At 45.3% G+C, this 20,074-nt stretch overlaps 1 protein-coding gene across 2 annotated transcripts in view; it reads left to right on the forward strand.

Moving 5' to 3' along the window:
- Window positions 1-20,074, forward strand: part of KCNT1 (potassium sodium-activated channel subfamily T member 1) — a 659,112-nt gene that overhangs the window by 31,528 nt on the left and 607,510 nt on the right. The window lies entirely within an intron of this gene.

Consider the following 20,074-nt stretch of genomic DNA (forward strand, 5'->3'; position numbering starts at 1 on the left):
TCCACACGTCACATAATCTTGCTCTACCCTCTTTGGCCAAATCTATAATTCTCGCATTAGTGTTCCCAGGGGTAAAGAGTGAATTCCCCACCAAGGGCGTCAATGGAGAGATCGACGGAGCCACTGTTTTATAATTTTGTATTTTTGATGCTACATGTATTGTTACCCCAATTGTCGGATGCCCCCAAATCATCTCCGATTTCGCAATAGGAGTCCATGGGGCCACTGGTAAGGGGGAGTTCATAATTTCCCTTTCCATCTGCACCCACTGTTTATGAGAATAATTGCAGTGCCAATCATAAATTCTCATGAGGTGGGCTGCCCTGTAGTACCGAAGCAAATCAGGTAAGCCCATCCCTCCTTTTGCCTTTGGAAGGGTCAGAGTCTGAATGCCTATACGCGGAGATTTCTTCGCCCAGATGAAGGATCGAAACAATGCCTTCGCCTGTTCAAAGAATACCATCGGTAATGCTATTGGCACAGCCTGTATAACATACAGCAAACGAGGCAGTACATTCATTTTCAAAGCACTGCAACGGCCAAACCATAACAGGGCCAATGTCTGCCATTTTCGTACATCGCCCCTAAGCGTCCTCAGAAGTGGGGAGAAATTTTCCTCGTATAAATCCACCGGATTTGGAGTGATATGTCTCCCTAAATATACTATTGATCGATTATTCCACTGCAGGGGGAGTAATGTCCGTAGATCTCTCCATTTCCCATAGGTATGGACACATTTAATGCTATCGACTTTGAAATATTCATTCTGAAAAAAGACACCTTCCCATACTCTTTGATAGCATTCAAAATTTGTGGTAGTGATTTGTCAGGTTCTGTCACAAAGAATAACAGGTCATCTGCATAGGCTGCTACCTTCTGTTGCCCTTTCAACATCTCAGGTCCTGCTATTTCGGGGTTTTGGCGAATCTTACAAAGTAGAGGCTCCAGAGCCAGAATAAAAATCAGTGGCGAAAGTGGGCATCCCTGGCGAGTACCGTTTTTAATCTGAAAGAATTTGGAATTCCATCCATTGACCCTTACCGCCGCTGTGGGGCTAGAGTATAATGACATAATATACGTCATCATTCTTCCTCCTAGGCCAATATGTGACAGGGTGGCCCTGATGAAATTCCAGGCCACCCTGTCAAAAGCCTTTTCGGCATCAATGGACAGAAGCATCATTGGTATTTTTTGTCGTCGCATATGAAAGACCAGGTCGATTGCCCGGGTAGTATTATCCCTCGCCTCTCTTGTGGGGACAAATCCAACTTGATCGAGATGGATTAAATTCGGGACATAAGGCAAAATCCGATTCGCTATCACCCTTGCGAATAATTTAGTGTCGAGGTTTAGCAATGAAATTGGGCGGTAACTTCCACATATCGTGGAATCTTTCCCTTCTTTATGGATCAGGGTGATATAGGCCCTTAAAGAATCTACTGGCATGTCCCCCCCGTCCCCAATATGATTTAAATGTGCCAGTAGCGGCATTTTTAGGACTTTGAAAAACTGTTGATAATATGTTAATGAAAAGCCATCCGGGCCTGGGGCTTTATGTGGTTTTGTTTGATCTAATGCCAGTTTTAATTCTTCCTCTGAAATCCTCTCCTCTAAAGCTCTCGCCTGTTCTGCATCCAGAGAGGGCATTTCGGACTTTTTAATGTATTCAATCGCCTCATCGATGTCAGCACCCCCTCCCTTTGTTGGTCCAGAGGAGGCAATATCATATAGATCCTGGTAAAATCTATAGAATTCTTCTGTTATTTCTGCCGTATCATATTTTCTTTGTCCACCTCTTCCTTTTATCTGCGAGATTACCGTATGCTTCTGAGGGCCCCTTAGGGCCCGCGCAAGCATCGCGCCTGGCTTATCTGCATATTCATAAAAATGCCTCCTTTGTGCCACTAGGGATCTCATCACTTTCTCATATAACAGACCATTTAATTTTTCCCTTGCCTTAGTGAGGGGTACTAAGTGAATTTTCGCCACTGACTTTTTATGAGCTGAACTCAGAGCCTCTATCTGGGACACCAGATCTGAGATCTCTCTTTCTTTTTCACGTTTACGTTTTGAGCCCAGCCTGATCAATACTCCCCTAATAACGCACTTATGGGCCTCCCAGATATTCGATGGAGATATTTGTGTACTCGTGTTTTCCTGAAAATAGTTTACCAGTTCTGTCTCTATCTCCATCTTTGTATCTATAGTCTGCAATAAAGATTCATTCAGTCTCCATGTCGGTGGTCTTATTGGACCTTCATCAAAATTTTTTTGTAACATGTATCGGAGAGTGATCCAACACGGAGAAAGAGTCAATCTGAGAAGACATCACTCTGGAAAGATCCGCCTGCAAAATCATAATCCGATCTATCCTAGAGTACCTGTTGTGTATTGCTGAGTAATATGTGTAATCCCTCTCCTGGGGGTTCAAGAGTCTCCAAGGGTCAATTAGATTAAGGAGAGAGAGTTCCCGGCTTAATTTTTTCAAACGAGCATATGGCAAATGGGATGTACCCATTGAGGTGTCCAATAAGGGCTCTGGAGCGTAGTTAAAGTCTCCCCCCATAATTAACGAGCCCTCCTGAAACTCCAATACCATTGGTGTCAACTTCATTAAGAATGCCACCTGATTGTTGTTAGGGAAGTAAATGTTTATCATCGTAACCGTCTTTTTCCCTATCTTTCCTTTTACCATTAGGTATCTTCCCTCTGGATCTGCTCGTGAATCTATATAAGTCCAGGCTACCTCTCTCGCTACAATCATACTGACTCCCTTGGATTTTGCAACTGGCGATGGAGCATGATATGCCCAAGGGAAGTCCCTATTATGTAATCTCTGAATTTTTTCACTTTTGAAATACGTTTCTTGAAAAAATGCAATTTGAGTTCGGCTACGACGCATGTCCCGCAATACCCTCGTTCTCTTTTGGGGGGTAGATAACCCCCTCACATTTAAAGACGAAATTTTTGTACCTTGCATTCTCCTCCCCCCTAGGTTAACCCCCAATAATATTTGTACTATCTTCCAGGGAAACCGGAGGAGGAAAGCCGGGAGGGGGGAGGAGGAAAGGAGGAGAGACTAGAGGGTAGGGAAATAAGGAGATAAAATAAAAAAAAAATAAAAAGGGGGAGAAGGGGGGCCCCTCGCTCTTTCTATCACCGGTGTGACAGTGTGTATCAACTAATTTGGTCAAAACTTGACCGTGCGCAACAAGACGCGGCCTAATTGGGCTGGCATTCTGAAGACGCTCACCGTGAGGAAGAATGTAACAACACACACAAAAAGAAAAAAAAAAAAAAAATTCCTTCTTCTCCCCGTCCTGTTAAATCCAACGGATGAAAACAGGGGTAGGGGAGAAGGAGAGAAAAAAAAAAATAAAAATTTCCTTCTTCTCCCCGTCCTGTTAAATCCAACGGATGAAAGCAGGGGTAGGGGAGAAGGAGAGAAAAAGAAAAAAAAAATTTCCTTCTTCTCCCCGTCCTGTTAAATCCAACGGATGAAAACAGGGGTAGGGGAGAAGGAGAGAAAAAAAAGGGAGAAAAATTTAGTGTATATTGCGACAAACCACTGTGGGTCCGCGCTCCCCTGGGCGTCCGCCCTTATCACCCAACTGAGATGGGCGGATAGGGGTCGGGGGGTGCTAACCTGGCTTTTTATGCATTTAAGAATTAATTCACATTATTATCACAAAGCCCATTCTTGATTCTGTTGAATCTGTTCCCGTTTTACACCACCCCCTCCCCCTTACCACCTCACCATCCCTGACATAGCCACCCCCCTCGTTTTGGCCCGCTCACACACTGACCCCATACCTGACCCAAAAACACAGCAATTTAAGCATGTCAATAAACATAGCCAACTTTACATATCGACCTTCTATGCTTAGTTCACTTCCATTAGTCCCTATTTACTTGCATCTTATGCCTCTATTCCTTAATAATCTCCTCCGACTGATTAGGTATTGAAAAAGTACCTAACCAATCTGGGACTTCGATTGGCTGTATTTTTAAGAAAGAGAAGAGGCCTTTTAACTGCTCAGGCCAACGTAAGATGAACACAGAGACCCCCTTCTTTATCTTTATATGAAATGGATGTTCCCAATGGTAGGTTGCTCCCGCTTGCTGAATTCCTTTAAGTAATGGCTTGACCATAGCCCGCATTCTTAATGTGTTCTTGGATAAGTCTGGCAAAATCTTGATCTTTGATCCTTCATATTCAAAGGGGCCTCTCTCCCATGCTTTCTGCATAATTAATTCCCTCTGGAAAAAAAAATGTATCCTAGCCAGAACGTCCCGTGGCGAGTCCACCCCCATCCTACGAGGGGCCCTGTCTCTATGTGCTCGATCTATTTCCATGGTCTCTGTGTGAGATCGGTCCAGTAAATCATTGAAAATTTCAGTTATCTTGCCTTTTAAATCAGGACCAGCTACGTCTTCAGACAGACCCCTGAGGTGTACATTATTACGTTGTTGCCTGTTTTCACCGTCATCTTGCAGCAATTGGAGCATAATTAACTGTTTAGAAATCAATTTATGAGAGTCCTCAATATACTCCTTTCTTTCCACTTGCTGGTTTTGCCCCTTCTCCATCACCTCAATTCTATTATCCATCTGGTTAATCTGCCCCTTCAATGAATTTATTTCCAAGGTTAAAGAACTTACTATGCTTGCAGCAATCTCAGTCAAGTCCTGCTTGGTGGGCATCACAGATAGAAGCTCCTTCCATTCCTCTGACTGTGTATATGGAGCTTGAGGTGATGAGGGATCTGCCTCCCGCTGTTCAGCCCCTGGTGAAGATAACTCCTCCATCTCTCTTACGGTAGATTGCTCTAGGGGTTCGTTACTGTTTCTCATCGCTTTGGTATCTTTTTTGGCCACAGCTGCGGTATTTGTGCCCGCTCTCATCGGCGCCATCCTGGAGCGTTCCTCCACTCCTTCCCTCCGCTGTCCCCGGAGGAAGTAAGCGGATATATCTGCTCTCCGGCCCGGCCGTCCTTGGCTCTCTCGAGCGTACCGCTCTATGGTTTGCATGGGCTGTATGCCGCAACTGTACGGCCTCAGTCACCGGCTACCTCCTCTGCCACCGGAGGCAGCCGCTACCGTCCTTCCGTCAGTCTCCGATCAATCGCTTCGGGAGCCTCGTGGGGTGAGCGTGTGAGCACGCCGGCTACGTACTACTGCTCTCGCGAGACTTCGGGGTATGTGGCTGCTTCTCACTCACTGCATCATGCGGACGCCCAAAAAAAAACCTGTGATGACCTTTAAGTGAATAACTCAACACCAAGTTCACTATATGGACCCCTTATGTATTTATACATATTGATAATATCCCCCTTAATCTCCTCTTCTCAAGAGAGAATAGATTCAGTTCCGCTAATCTTTCCCCATAGCGGAGCTCCTCCATGCCTCTTATAAGTTTGGTTGCCCTTCTCTGCACTTTCTCCAGTTCCTGATACCCTTTTTGAGAACTGGTGCCCAAAACTGAACTGCATATTCCAGATGAGGTCTTACTCAGGGCTCGAGTCCTGCAGGAACGCATGGGAACGGCGTCCCCGCACTTTATTCACAGCAGGAACCCCGTTCCCATTGCCAGCCGCGTCCTGCAGGCAGGGCCACTGTCAAGGGGGAAACACAATCCCCCGCTGTGCAGCTATGTAGAAAAAAAAAAAAGTCTTTGGTCCCCCTGCGTTCCATGGGAGCGGGTAAAGTCAGTGGACTATTTTATCAGTTTCGGGTAGGCGGATTAATCCGCCGCAGCGCACTATTCAACTCCAGCCTGGTCACCTGCCTCTTCAATGTTAATACATGGTGACAGGCTGGGAACACTGTGGCGGATTAATCCGCCTACCCGAAATTGATAAAATAGTCCACTAACTGTTCCCGCTCCCATGGAACACAGGGGTCCCCGACCGGCGCTGTGGGCAGTGGTGTACGAGAGGGGGGATGTCAGGCCGGTGTCCTGCACGGTGCCGCCTCGCTGTGTGAAGGAAGCTGCAGTGGCACTGTGACGGGTGTGGCGGCGGCAGAAAGAAGGTAAGTGCCTGCTGTCATCATGCTGTGCAGCCTCCCTGTGTGCTGGATAGGAGGGGGATGGGGCAGCTGCATAAAGAGGAATTGATCTTTCTGTATTCCGCCGAATGCCTGATTCTCCTCCTCTCCCTCCTGCAGGTATTCGGCGGCTGCAGGAGGAATACAGAAAGATAAATCCCTCTTTATGCAGCTGCCCTATCCCCCTCCTATACAACTGATTTTTGCTGTCCCCCCCAGTGCTCTCCAGCCCCTCCTCCCAGTGCTCTTTAGCCCCCCCCCCCAGTGCTCTTAACCTACCCAGTGTCTTAGCCCCCCATGCTCTTTAGCCCCCCCCCAGTGCTCTTTAGCCCCCCCAGTGTCTTAGCTCCCCCAGTGTCTTAGCCCCCCCCAGTGTCTTAGCCCCCCTCAGTGCTCTTTAGCCCCTCAGTGCTCTTTAGCTCCCCACAGTGCTCTTTAGTTCCCCACAGTACTTTTTAGCCCCCCCAGTGCTCTTTAGCCCCCCCAGTGCTCTTTAGCCCCCCCAGTGCTCTTCAGCTCCCCACAGTACTCTTCATCTCCTCCCATGCTCTCTGGCTCCTCCAGTACTCTCCACCCCCCTGTACTCCCTAGCTCCCCCCTCAGTGATTTCCAAATTCCCCCTTTCCCAGTACTCTCCAGTTCGCCCCCTCCTTCCATGCTCTCCATCCCTCTGGTTTTCCCTGCCAGACCCCCCCCTCCCCAGTGCTCTCCACTCCCTGCACCTTCCAACCCACCTGCAATGCTTTCCAAACCCCCCTTTATTCTCTCCAGTCCCCCTCCCCGTGCCCTTCAGCTCCTAAAGTGCTCTCTGCTTCCCCTGTGCTCCCTGCCCCCCCCCCCTTGTGCTCCTCTATCTTCTATCATGTCTGCAGTCTGACCATCTTTTTGTATCACATCGTCAGTCTCTGACATATCACATATATGCAATGACAGACCTCACATGTGATGTGCAACGCACTGCTGTGCAAATCACATGTGATGTGTGTGCGATGCGAATTCAGCCATAAAGATTGTATGGCTGAATTTGCATCGCATTGGGACACAACTCGCACGGGACCCTTTTTTGGGTCCGCACCAGGATCGGATCGCATGGGTGTTCACACCCTTGCGATCCGATTCATGTTGGAACTGACAGTTCGCACTGCGATATGCGAACTGTGAGTTCCCACACTTTTTTTCCCAGGACTTGACCCCTGGTCTTACTAATGATTTTTACAGGAGCAAAATTATACATCTCTCTCTGGAGTCCATGCCTCTGTTAATACAATAAATAACTATTGCTATTATTAAGCTTATGATCTACCAGAACACCCAGATCCTTCTCTGCTATGGATTCCCCCAATTGTACTCCAGTCCTTAATGAGTCCCTAAGATTAGAAACAAAGGCTTTGAAATGACAGAGTTAATTTTTTTAGGATGCGTGGGTGGATGCCATCTGATGTAGGTTTTTTTAACCACCTTTATTCTGTCTAAATATTTCTGGACCATATCACTTTTGAGCCATTGTGGATCATTTGGGTCTGCGTCAATACCATTCTCATTATGGTCATGAGCTCCCCCATGCTCCTTTGTATATACAGAGCTGAATAAAGTATTTAATACATTTTCCTTCTCTTTGTCCCCAGTCACCCACTCCAGATTATTTTGTAAAGGGCCTACATGCTCAGACCTGACCTTTTTACTATTAATATATTTGAAGAATTTTGGGGGGTTTGTCCTACTATCTTTTGCAATCTATCATTCATTTTGAATTTTTGCATCTTTGATTTCCTTGATATTCATTTAAAGGTTTTACCACTGCACTTATAAGTCAATTTGTAGAATTGTAAAATAGTTTGCCATTTGCCAAAAAAAAAAGCTGTCCCCGGATTTAATTTAAGAAATCTGGTCACCTTACATTAGAGCCTCAGGAAGGAGACAAGACCTTACCAAGCGTGCTTCTCTGCAGAATCAATCCTAATACTCCAATTCCTGTCAGTTAGACCAGCTGGCCACATTTGTTCAGGGTCACATGTGGTTTGCAGAATATACAAAGCAAACCCCCAACAACAGAATCAATGGCTATCCAGCCTTTATTGCCACTTGTAGCTCACACTGTGGAGTCACCACCGTCAGTGACATCAGCGATCTAAGAAGGAAGTGGTAACATCTGTTTTTTTCTTAAAAGTACAGAGGATGCCTGTCCCTGCAAGCACCAGTCTATTCACAACGGGTCCAAAAAAATACAGTCTAGGGAATGTCTTTTTAAGATTGATTGCTGGTAGAAACTTTAACAGAAAAGAGGTTATAGCAATGGGATACTCCAAAATTATTAGAATTCAGTAATGAGAGGACAATCTTCTCCTTAGGCATTTGTGTGTGTTGGACAGTCTAGTGCCTCACAGCTGAAGATCCTGGGGCAAGTCTATTTGGCATCCGGTTACCTTATGCCAATACACAACTACTGGTACCCAGTGCAATCTCCAGAACACTACAGTCAAAGAGATCAGTTTAGGGTCTTTACTCACACATCCCCAGGACAGCTGCCACCTTCCAGCTTCTTTTGGACAAGGTCCAGTGAGTGAGATGGTCCTTCTCAAGACCAGATCCCATGTGGTGAGGTTCTTAGCTTTTAGCAAAATCCATCTAGGCCCTCAGCCCTGACACCACTGAGGCCTCAAGAATAGATGTATAGTCCCATAAGCTGCTTAAAGGCAGCAGTCCCTCCAGCTCTGGACAGAGCCGTAACTACAACCTTAAGGGCCCCGGTGCAAGAAACCATGAAGGGCTCCCTCCCGACCCATCCCAGGGCCCTTTCTCATGTTTTGCAGCAGGCCCCCTCCTGCTGTCTTGAGGCCCCCCACATGGTGGTGGAACACCAGGACCCAGTCGCAAGTGCAACCTTTAAGACCCTGATAGTCTTGCCGCTGACCTTAATATTACTAGCGGGCATTTTGGAGGATGTAGGCGAGCACTCTGGAAGATATAAGGGGGCACTCTGGAGGTACTAAAACAGTACCTGCAGAGTGCCCCCTTGGGATCAGTGGCAGTAGTGGTTTTGGGAGGATGGGATCAGTGCTGGTGGTGGTGGTGGGAGAGAGGGATGAGATCAGTGGCGAGGGAATGGAATCAGTGGCGGTGGTGGGATCAATTGCGGTGGGGGGGGGGGATCAGTGGCAGAGGGATAGTGGTGGGGGGGATGGGATCAGTGGCAGAGAGATGGTGGTGGAGGTATGGGATCAGTGGCAGAAGGATGGTGGTGGGGGATGGGACCAGTGGATGAGGGATGGTGGAAGGGATGGGATCAGGGGCAGAGGGATAGTGGGGGGTTGGAATGGTGGTGGTGGAGGGATGGTATCAGTGGCAGAGGGAAGGGAGGTGGGATGGAGGTTTAGGCTCAGTGGCAGAGGGAAGGTGGGGGGGTGGTATGGTGGTGGAGGGATAGGATCAGCAGCAGAAGGATGGTGGGGGGGGTGGAGAGATGGGTTCAGTGGCAGAGGGATGGGGGGGGGATTGGATGGTGGTGGAGGATTTGGATCAGAGGCAGAGGGATGATGAGGGGGATGGGATGATGACACTGGCACTCACCTGCTCTTAGTGTCAGTCGAACCCCCTCCTTGCTCAGTGCTCTCAGCCTGACTTCACAGTGCCTCCAGTAGCAGCTCTCCTGGCATGGGGACTGTGTCTTCACATTGGCTCATGCAGGGGAGATCTCCTCCCCATTCACTCTACTGGGCCATCAGCTGATCAGCTGACTTTCTCCTCCACCCAACATGAATCTGCTTGAAGGAATGGGCGGAGCCCTGTGCCAGTAGCAGTGAATGCTCACTCAGGCACAGTGAGTGTATAATGTCCCGACTAACATGATGCCTGCAATTAGCGGCGGTGGCTTCGGGTGGCGCCCACAGTGTACAATTATGTCGGGGACATATTGCAGCGATCATTGCCCAGAAGTGGCGGCAGCAGCCGGCAGACGGGCCCCCCCCACAGTGGCAGAACTCCAGGGCCCAGTCGCAAATGTGACTGCTGCTCCCTGGTAGTTCCACCACTGGCTCTGGAGCCCGCCAGGAGAGAAGGAACCCTGCTGCTCTCCAGTAGTTAAAACTATTTATCACCATTCTAGCTCCCTTCTGGACACTCCTCCCGAGGGTTTGGCTGGTACCTGATAAATAGTCAGGCTGATCATTTTAAAGTTTCTTCCAGAGGTAGGGGAAAGCAATCAAACTCCCAGTCTGTGAAACCCTGAACATACCTTGATTACAGAAGGAGCCAAATCTGTAGGAGGGTGCTACAGAAGTATAGTTGTTTCTTGTTAGGGCATTTTTCCATCATTCACTCATCTCCACTGACGTTCTTACAGACTACAATAAAAATATGTCTCCAGCAGTACAAGATCATTAACAAAAAGGAATGATGATCAGTCTTGGCAGAAAATCCAACCAATTTAAATCAAGGCAATCTTTTATCTGTTGTGTTCAATAATCCTTTTCTTATCAAATATCATTAGGTGTATGGTCAACCAAAGGAACACTGCCTTTTGTTTCTTGGCTCAGACCTGCTCAGCAATAACTAGCTTAAGAGGAGGAATGGCCACACATAGGAACAAAAATTCAAATTTTTGCACATGTATCAGGCAGTGGAAGGGAACCGCAACACACATGTCTGCAATTTTTCCAAGATGATAGCAGGGATGTACTATGTGTTTCATGTAAATATTGGGCTTGGTAGAGGTCTTTAAAGTTTACCTGTCACTAAAATGTGCACATTAAGACTGCAACTATAAGCATTTAAAAAGTACCTACCTTTCCATAAATAATATAAAAGGAAACATCCTGATTCTTTTTTTGTTACCAGGGCATTATGGTTGTTTAATGTCTAGCGCTACCCCTGACGCAGCCACTGCATATTGCCCAGGTTCTTTTCCCATTAGATTGCCCCGCAGCCAGGCACATGATCACAGCCACTCTTTGCCTCAATAACCAGTCTAGGGGTGCTCTTTCTGTTGTTTTTATTTTATGGAGTAACTGGGATAGGATTGAGGGATTTGAGTGGGATACTCCAAAAACAGAACTATGCACAGGTAGAAGAAAGTGAACTCCTTTCTGTAAAGCTGGAGCTTTGGCTTGTGGAAAAAGCAGTTAGGAGGGTAAAAGCTTCTTTCTTTGGAGCACCAAAAGCATAGTCCCTTCACAAGGAATTAGATATACTAAGCTCTTCAGGACACCAGCTGGTGTCCCCTTTGGTTAAACACACAGCTGACTCTCTAGCACAAGAGGGGTGGCAGCAGCCCAAAAGTCTTTAAGAGCTCTCACAGCAATCTATACTCACAAAATATCCAGTGACAGTTTGTTGCCCCCTTCCAAACGACACCTTTCTCCAGTGATACCACACTAGATCTTCAGCAGACAGCCCCTCAGTCAGCTCTCTGTAGCTTCAGCATTAGGGCCCTCAGGTCACCCACCTAAAGGGCCTCATGAGCAGCAAGCGCATGGCAGCATTGCCCTGAAGGACAACATGTCCTCCAGGCTGGACCTTCCCTCTGCAGGCACAAAATCAGGAGCTCTGTGTCTCAGAGTACTTATACAGACTTCCAGCAGCCTTCAGTGCCCTGTGTCTGTGTTTCTCTCTGCAGCAGCGGAAAGTTGTTTTATCCCCCTCTCTCTCCCACGTCTTTTAGCTTTTGTAAGGAGAGACACATACACAGGGCATTTTATTTACTGGCCTCACCGCCCCCCCCCCCCCCCCCATGCCTACTGCACTGATTCTCCTTCCTGTCCTGCCCACATCTGATTTCCCTCTGTGTTCTCAGGCCCCCCTTCAGCAGCTCTGCTGGCTTCCCTCTCCCGCCAAGCTGCTGCAGGTACACAGGGGGAAGTGTCAGGATGGAAAGCAGTGGAAGGGGCAGGTAAAAAAGTAATTAACTAGCCCCCCTCCTATAGTGAATGAATCTGTGTCCTTAATTTCCCTGTCTTAAAGGTAAGATGTCAGGGGTCTGTTTAGACCCCTGATATTTTACCCAAGCAACTCCAACAGCGTTGTGAAAAAAAAGAAAATTACATTTTTTGTAACAAATAATAACAAATATAATAATTTTAAAAATGATAGGATAAGTTCACTTTTTGAAATATATTACATGTTCCATCTGGATGTCCATAGTCACTGTTTGAAAATAACTGCAGGGCTCTGCCCAACCGACCACGTCATTCATTCACAGTGCTCTGTAAATGACAAACTACAAGTACTGACAACCTTTCCGGCTCTCGGCTTGTAGGTTCAATGAACTACTGGGACAATGTTGAGCACTTTGGTAGTTCATTCTCTCTTCCTTTCAGTGTGTATCTGCCTGCCCGTACGAGGTACGAGCAAACAGATACACCGATAAATCTGCAGGAGTCCTGCATGGCACCTGCGATCAGCTGATCGTGTGTGTGCGATGCCCTACAGGCTCCAGGTAAAAAAAATAATAGTGTCAGTAGCTCATTCATAATACAGTGCGAATGAGCGGTTTGCTGGAGCCATCTGTTGCTTTATGAGGATGCAGTGGATATATGAACACAGCCGCAGGTCCTAACTTGATAGGTGTGCAGGTGTGGGTGAGTGGCCCCGACTACACACTGATAATGTAAAAGTGCAGCGCTAAAAAAGATAAAAAACACACTGTCAGAGTTTGGAGGCCATACACCTCCATCCACATACTTGTCAAATTAGGACTTGTATCTGTGTGCATACAGCTGCTGCGTCCCCATAAGCTGCCTGCACACAGCCCCAGCCACATTCAAAAAGAAAGAACACTGATTCACACTGTACAGGCCACAGCACCCATGTCAAAGACCTCATTTGCACACAGAGCTTTATTGATTAACTTAATACAATTTTATCTTTTAGATTTAGCAGGAATTTCTTAAGTTATGAAGAGATAGCCTATCTGCCACAGACCTCACCCAGCCTGAGTGGTCAGCAGGTAAAAAGCAGCCTCAGCTCGATTCTTTCAGGCCACGTCCCCACATCCCATGTTCCAAACACCTGCTGGAATAATAAACCACAGAGAGAGTGCACAGTTTTCTATAAGTCAGATTTGAGTCATAGACTTGAGAGAGGAGCAGTAAAGCACAATTAGCATGCAGCACTATGGAGCAGGAAGCAGAGCATGCATATGTAATGAGCAATTATGTTTACTACAAGCTTACAGCATATAGAAACAGTGAGTAAGAAGAGTTAGAGTATTTATCCTAAAAAGACTACAGTTACCATTTAGAATATCATAGACAATATTACATTAGTACCATGTAACCATGTAACATTAGTACCATGTAACTGTTCAGAAGACACAGCACAGTCTCCTAACTGCCTCTTATGATTCATATTATTTTATAAATCTTGAGAAACTGGGTCAGCATTTAAGAATGTCATTCTGAATAGAGGTGATGATTGATTACACAGCTCAGTTTTGTTTTCCAGCCCTTGTCAGTATAAGAGCTAGATGTTGTTGGGTTACCCTGACAAACGCACACATCACCCACTAAATATAGGTATAACCTAAAACTCCAGGTAATTAGTTAAAACCTTCTGTTTATAGCTGGTGGACAGCTATATAGTCTGTGGGATTGTTAGGCACTAGAGGTACATGTAGAGTGCTCTTCAAATGTAAAAAGAGAAGAAAAAAGCTTGTGCTTACTGAATTTACCAATTTCAATATATCTTATTCTAAAGGGAAATTACAATGTCCTTTGGTTTATTATATATATATATATATATATATATATATATATATATACAGTACTTTTATGTGTGTTTTTTATATGCAAGGTTTCTTTAGCCAGGTAATGTAGACAAAGACATTGCTCTGTATTTATTTCCCTCCTCTGAGTTGGTAATGTTGAGCTGCAAAATTCTCCTCCGGTCAGCAGGAGGAAAGCCAATTCAACATGACCCATGGACTTCTGCAAGACAACTGGAATCTTGGAAGGTGTAGTTCGAGGAGACTGCCATGTAACGGAACAGCTGACTTTCTGAACTACAGATCCCATCAGACTGTGGGACGCAGGAGCAGGAGGGACCAATAAATTATTTTTCTTGAGAAATGCGTGCTCTCTTGGCGCTGCGGAAGTCAGCAGAATGAGACCTGTCTGTGGTAGCAGGAGCCAGAGCAAGCCCTAAAAAGCAACGGTAAGGAGTGACGTTGCCAGGGACCACTCGCATTCATCAGCCTCCCTGACGAGACAGGGTTGCCAAAGAGAGATTAGAGAGTTTGCCAGCATCCTCCTTCTGCCATGTGGATTCCAGACGCATCAGGACTGTACCGAAGGGACCCCTTCCACTGTCAAATGCCTATCACTATCTCGGGTAGTCTGTGAGAGGTCCACTGGCTGAAATATAATTAGAGAAGTGCTAAAGTGAATATAAATAAATTAAACAAGAGAAACATTGGTCAAGGGGAATTTAAATGAGGCTCATCACTCAAATATTCAATATTATACATAATAGTAAAATGTATTACATGATACCAATAAAAATACTAATATACAAACATGATAAGGCAAGGTAAAAAAAACATTTAATTGAGCTGCATCATCCACAATGGTCAACATGATTATCACTAAACTATATGTATACACATATGAGTAAATAACACTACAAGGTGAAACCAAAAAATGAATAAAATAGCGGAGAATCAATATTCCAAACATTTCTATGCATCCAATAAGCAGCAAATCCAATGGCGCTGCTGCTGTATCTCAGCCAATCAGGAGAGTTCCAGGATGGCCGAGGGACTCGTGGACATTGCTGGACAGAGATGGGGTTCAGGTAAGTATTAGGGGGCTGCTACACTCAGAAGGCTTTTTATCTTAATGCATAGAATGCATTAGGATAAAAAAAAAAAAAAACTTCCTGACCTTACAACTCCTATAAGGCAGCAGTTAAAAGAGAAGTTCAGGTTTCCCAAAAAAATGTATACTCAACTAGGTGGATGATGCATCTGTCCCCTACACTAAGAACTGAGCGATTAAACACAGCTGATCACTCAGTTCTCCCCTTTGCTCTGAGCAGTAACTGTAACTGGAGCGCTGGGCTGTGCAGGAGGAAGGAGCAGCTGGTTTCGTCTCCCAGTGGCTTGCTGAGAGGCTGAACCAGCTGCCGGTCCAGGCTTCTGGGCGGATCCTGACTCTAAAGTTGGTACTGATCCAGCGTCTGAACCAGCAGAGTGACATAAGCCCACACCAGACGTTAGCCTGCTGTCGACTGAAAACGGGCCACAGGAGTGCAGAACACAGGAGACACGCACCGATTGGCTAGAGGGGGAGCCAGTTAGCGGGTTCAGCGGACGCAATATCCACCGGCCACCCGCGATCGGTCCCCATGGAGACAGCACTGATTGCTGTAGTAATGTCATTGGTCCTCTGAAAAGTGTCAGTTAGGTGTCCGATCTGTCCGCCACAATGTTGCAGTCCCGCTAAAAATCACTGATCGCCGCCATTACTAGTAAAAAAAAAAAGAAAAAAAAAGAAAAAATTACATAGATCTATCCCCTAGCTTGTAGACGCGATAACTTTTGCGCAAACCAATCAATATACGCTTATTGGGATTTTTTTTTACCAAAAATATGTAGCAGAATACATATTGGCCTAAATTGATGAAAAAAACGATTTTTTTTTTAATTTTGTTTTTATGGGGAATGTTTCATAGCAGAAAGTAAAACATTTTGATTTATTTTCAGAATTTTCGCTGTTTTTATTTATAGCACAAAAAATAAAACCTGCAGGGGGTGATCAAATACCACCAAAAGAAAGCTCTATTTGTGGAAGAAAAGGACATTCATTTTATTACAGCGTCGCACGACCGCACAATTGTCAGTTAAAGTAACGCAGTGCCATATCGCAAAAAATGGCCTGGTCATTAAGGGGGTTTAGCTTCTCTCAAGCACCACAGCTACAGTCCCCCCCTTCCAATGCAGGACTCCTCTAAAAACAACATTCGATCCAGCAAGTCACCACCAGGGGCCAGGGATAAACTTGCATTGCTCAAAGGAAATAAACCACAAAAACCGTCCATGACCCAATATCTCAAAAAACAGCAGGGTTTTTTTTGCAAAAATAAGATACTCACAACCCCCAATGTAAAAATAGTATGAACTGCATTGCTGCCCAGTCCTGACGTCATGAACTAACTCCACCCATATCGATTGTGAATTGATGCACATTGCACGTTTCATTTATTTATATGTACTTTAGCACTTTTCTGATTATTAGAGGTGCACCAAATGGAAATTGTGTTACTGAAACCGAAAATGCAGGGTGCGCTTGGCCGAAAACCTAAAACTGAAAATGACAGTTTTTTAAAAATATATATAATTTTTATATTTAATTGTATTCAACTTTTTATTTAATATCATACATTTAAATGAATATGAATTTATTGTCAGCCATTTTGGCACTAGAGGTGCACCAAATGGAAATTTTGGTGCAGAAATTGAAAATGAAGGATGCTCTTAGCCGAAGACGAAGCCTGAAAAAGACAGTTTTTAAAATATATATATTTTTTCATATATAATTGTATTATATTTTACTTTTTAATTAACATCATGAATTTAGATGAATATGAATTTATTGTCAGCCATTATTGGCACCTTTAGTGCAAGAAAAGTTCAAGAAAAATGAATCCCTTTAAATTCTATGTATGTCTTCACACTGATCTGTTGCGCTTCTGTTGTGGTGCTAAAAATCCTGCTTGCTGCATTTTTGGTCAGTTAAAAAAAACACAACAAAAACGCACTTCCCCATTGAAATGCATTGAAAACACAGCAAGAACACATCAATAACACTAGATGGAATTTTTTCAGCCAGACTAACTATGTAACATCCGTGTTATATTTTTGATGCAGTTTTTGAGTCACATGACCTATGAAAAACAAACCAAAGGCACAGTAATGCCTCGTACACACGCATCGATTATTGGCCGGGAATTTTCGGCCAACGTCCGATCGGCCGATTTTCGGCTTGTTAGTATGATGCTTTCGACAACCGACTCCGACTTTTCGGCCGAATAAAATCTGGTGTGCAGGCTATAAAATTTTTGTTGGCCGTCAACACAACGGCCGATTTTCCGTCAGTCAGTACAGATTTCGGCAGACAAAAATCTGATGAGCAAGACTGGGTATGCTCAGAGAAGAAAAAACACACGGAAAGTAAACCAGAACATGACATCACTTCTGAAGTTGGTTTTTGTTGGCCGAGAAAATTAGTGTGCAGTCTAGGCACATTCCAACCAACAAAACACAACTCTGGACAAAAGTCGGACGATCGGTCGGCCTATAATCGTTGCGTGTGTGCGAGGCATAAAACCGTGCTAAAATTGCTGCAAAATCGCTGTAAAATCGCCACTAAATCACATGTATTTTTGGCGCCATGACCCCTTTTTCTCTTATCGGCAAAATACCTGCAATTTTCGGCCGATATGTTTCAGCCGATGAAATTTCACTGCATCTCTACTGATTATATTATTATATTTATAAGGGCTCTTTCACACGGGCGGTCCGATCAGATCCGCCTATCAGTTTTTTAGGCGGATCTGATCGGATCCTCCATGCAGCTCTATGGGGCAGCGGGTGTCAGCGGAGGTCACCTCCGCTGACACCCGCTGCCATCCGCATCCGATCCTGTGCTGAAATCTGGACGGATGGAAACCCTATTTTTCCATCCGTTCAGTAATCGGATCGGAGGGGATCAGATGAGAGCGGACAAGCGGTCCGCTCTCCTCCGATCCCCCATAGAGGGCAGCGGGTGCTGAGACACCTCCCTCTCCGCTCTGCAAGCGGAGACGGAGCTGTCATCCGCCCGGCTCAGCGGGGATCGCGGATCGATCCCCGCTGAGCAACACGGATCCGCCTGCGGAGGCGGACCGTGTGAAAGAGCCCATAGTCACACTGGAGCACTTTGTAACACTTAATGTGTTTATGCATTTATTTAAATATTTTTATGTATTTATTTAGTGTATTAACTTTCAGCACTAAAACGCTTTTGCTTATTTAAAGAGACATTGCACCTTTACCAATACTAATTTGCACTCTTGCCACCTAACTGCATGCAGCTTTGAGGACTACCCTAAGAGCACCAACGCTCACTTAAAGGGCACCAACATTAGCCGTCAAAAGACTAACCTTAGTGAGAGCTCCTACAATCCATTTTACAAGTTTTCCTCATTGTCTACACTGGTTATGTTGTTTAATTCTGTCCGTGTTTGCCCAGTTGGTCTAGACCAGCATAGCCACCATAAGTGCATACCGGGAGTATTGCCCTGTTATTGTTAGTTCAAAGCCTATTGCTGCCTGTTCTTGCTTCTTGGGGTGGCCCTGCTACTGTTTATGCTGATCTGGCTGCCCTATGCCTTTCATGCCTAGCTCTCACTGTTAACCATTCTATGTGCTGGACTGGGTTATCATTATTTTTACTTTTCTTGTAGCAGTGTAATTATCAACTTCTTAAAAAATAATACATTAACTGTTTATCAACTGTTTGATGCCTGTTTTTCAAGATAACCCTAGCATTGGGTAACATGAATCTTTTGCTGTGTTTCATTTTGTTTGCTTGTATTCTCTCAACCTGGTGTGTCAGTGGGGCTGGGGCTCTTGAAGAGGTTAAGGCTAAGAACAGAGGGCCCATCTTATCCAGTGGCTCCTGCAGGGGTGGCGCTACCATTACATTAAGGGTTTATATCATTAAATTAGTTTCACAAGTACTTGTTTTGCTTTTTGCATTAAAGCAAGGAAATTGAAAACCCTGTATTAAAATAATGTGCTTTTACTTAACACGAACGTTGCACATACAGTAAAAACTGCTTATAATTGCAGAAAACAAATAAGGAACATAAAGAGTGTCACATGCATGCATACACATGCTAACCAGCCTTTCATAGAAAATGAACTTCGACAATGGTATGTTTGCAGTAAGGTACACTGGAAATATTTTATCTTCTGTTATAGCTGGTTCACAATTTCCTCACTGAACAGGACTCCAGGTATTAAAGCTAAGCTCCAGGTTTACTATGGCATTGAATAGTTTGTTTGGGCAAAGTGGATGCAAACAACCTATTTCCTTGACTAACAGATGTACCCGCCTGAAGTGCTATATACTGTATACTGTACTATACTCTGTACTCTGACTTCTCCCAATGGATGCAGCAATTCTGACCTGGGTACCATGGAGCCAGTACCACACTTACAATCACACCCGGATATGTCACCTCAGTGACACTATGGAACTTCTCCCCCCGACATACACACACATACACAGCTTCTTCCTCACTCGCTCTCTTCTACTCTTCCATGACCTCCAGGCTAGGTAGATACAATACCCTGTATGAGGTATGAGTCCCTGCATGTGGGGGCCCCGGTCCCTAGGGAGGGGGTTAAACTCACAAACCCCCTCACTACAAGGGCATGCTGTCATCTGTTCCAAGTCACCACCACCTCCCTCTGGCGGGCTGCTTTAGCACCTGACATCACTCCAGTTACCCTTACCAACGGCAATATTACCTTTTCCACTCCACTGCAGCCTAGACCTTTGTAATGTATTCACACTGACTCCTCTTCATCTCCATACTAAACCCTGTTCTTTTTATACCCCATGCATCCACACCTTTTTAAGTAACTTCACACCAGGCACTTTCTTAGCACTTTAGAATTTTTAATGTAAGCGTGTGCAGATAGAGAGCAATACAAAACAGTCTCTCACAGATTTCTCCATACACAAGTCTAGTTCATCCTAATTTCAGGCTGCCCCAGTTTATACCTTCAAATAGAACAAAAGTCCTTTAAGTTAAGTCCATGAACCCATCTTCGGTACCCCAACTAGGTACCCACCTGGGGAAGCCCCCCAAATGTTAAAGCAGTGCTACATTTGGCTGCAGTCCTCCTTACAATTCCTCATCCAAAGGATCCGCTAGGTTGCCTCCCCTTATATTTACAACCTGCTACAAGGGAGCCATGAACACCCAGGAGCCGGCGCCCAAACCCCTTCCTGACATCCGAGCAGACTAGTAAACCCACTAACCA

This window comes from Pelophylax lessonae (genome assembly GCF_965119305.1).
Source record: "Pelophylax lessonae genome assembly, chromosome: 7".
NCBI lineage: Eukaryota > Metazoa > Chordata > Amphibia > Anura > Ranidae > Pelophylax > Pelophylax lessonae.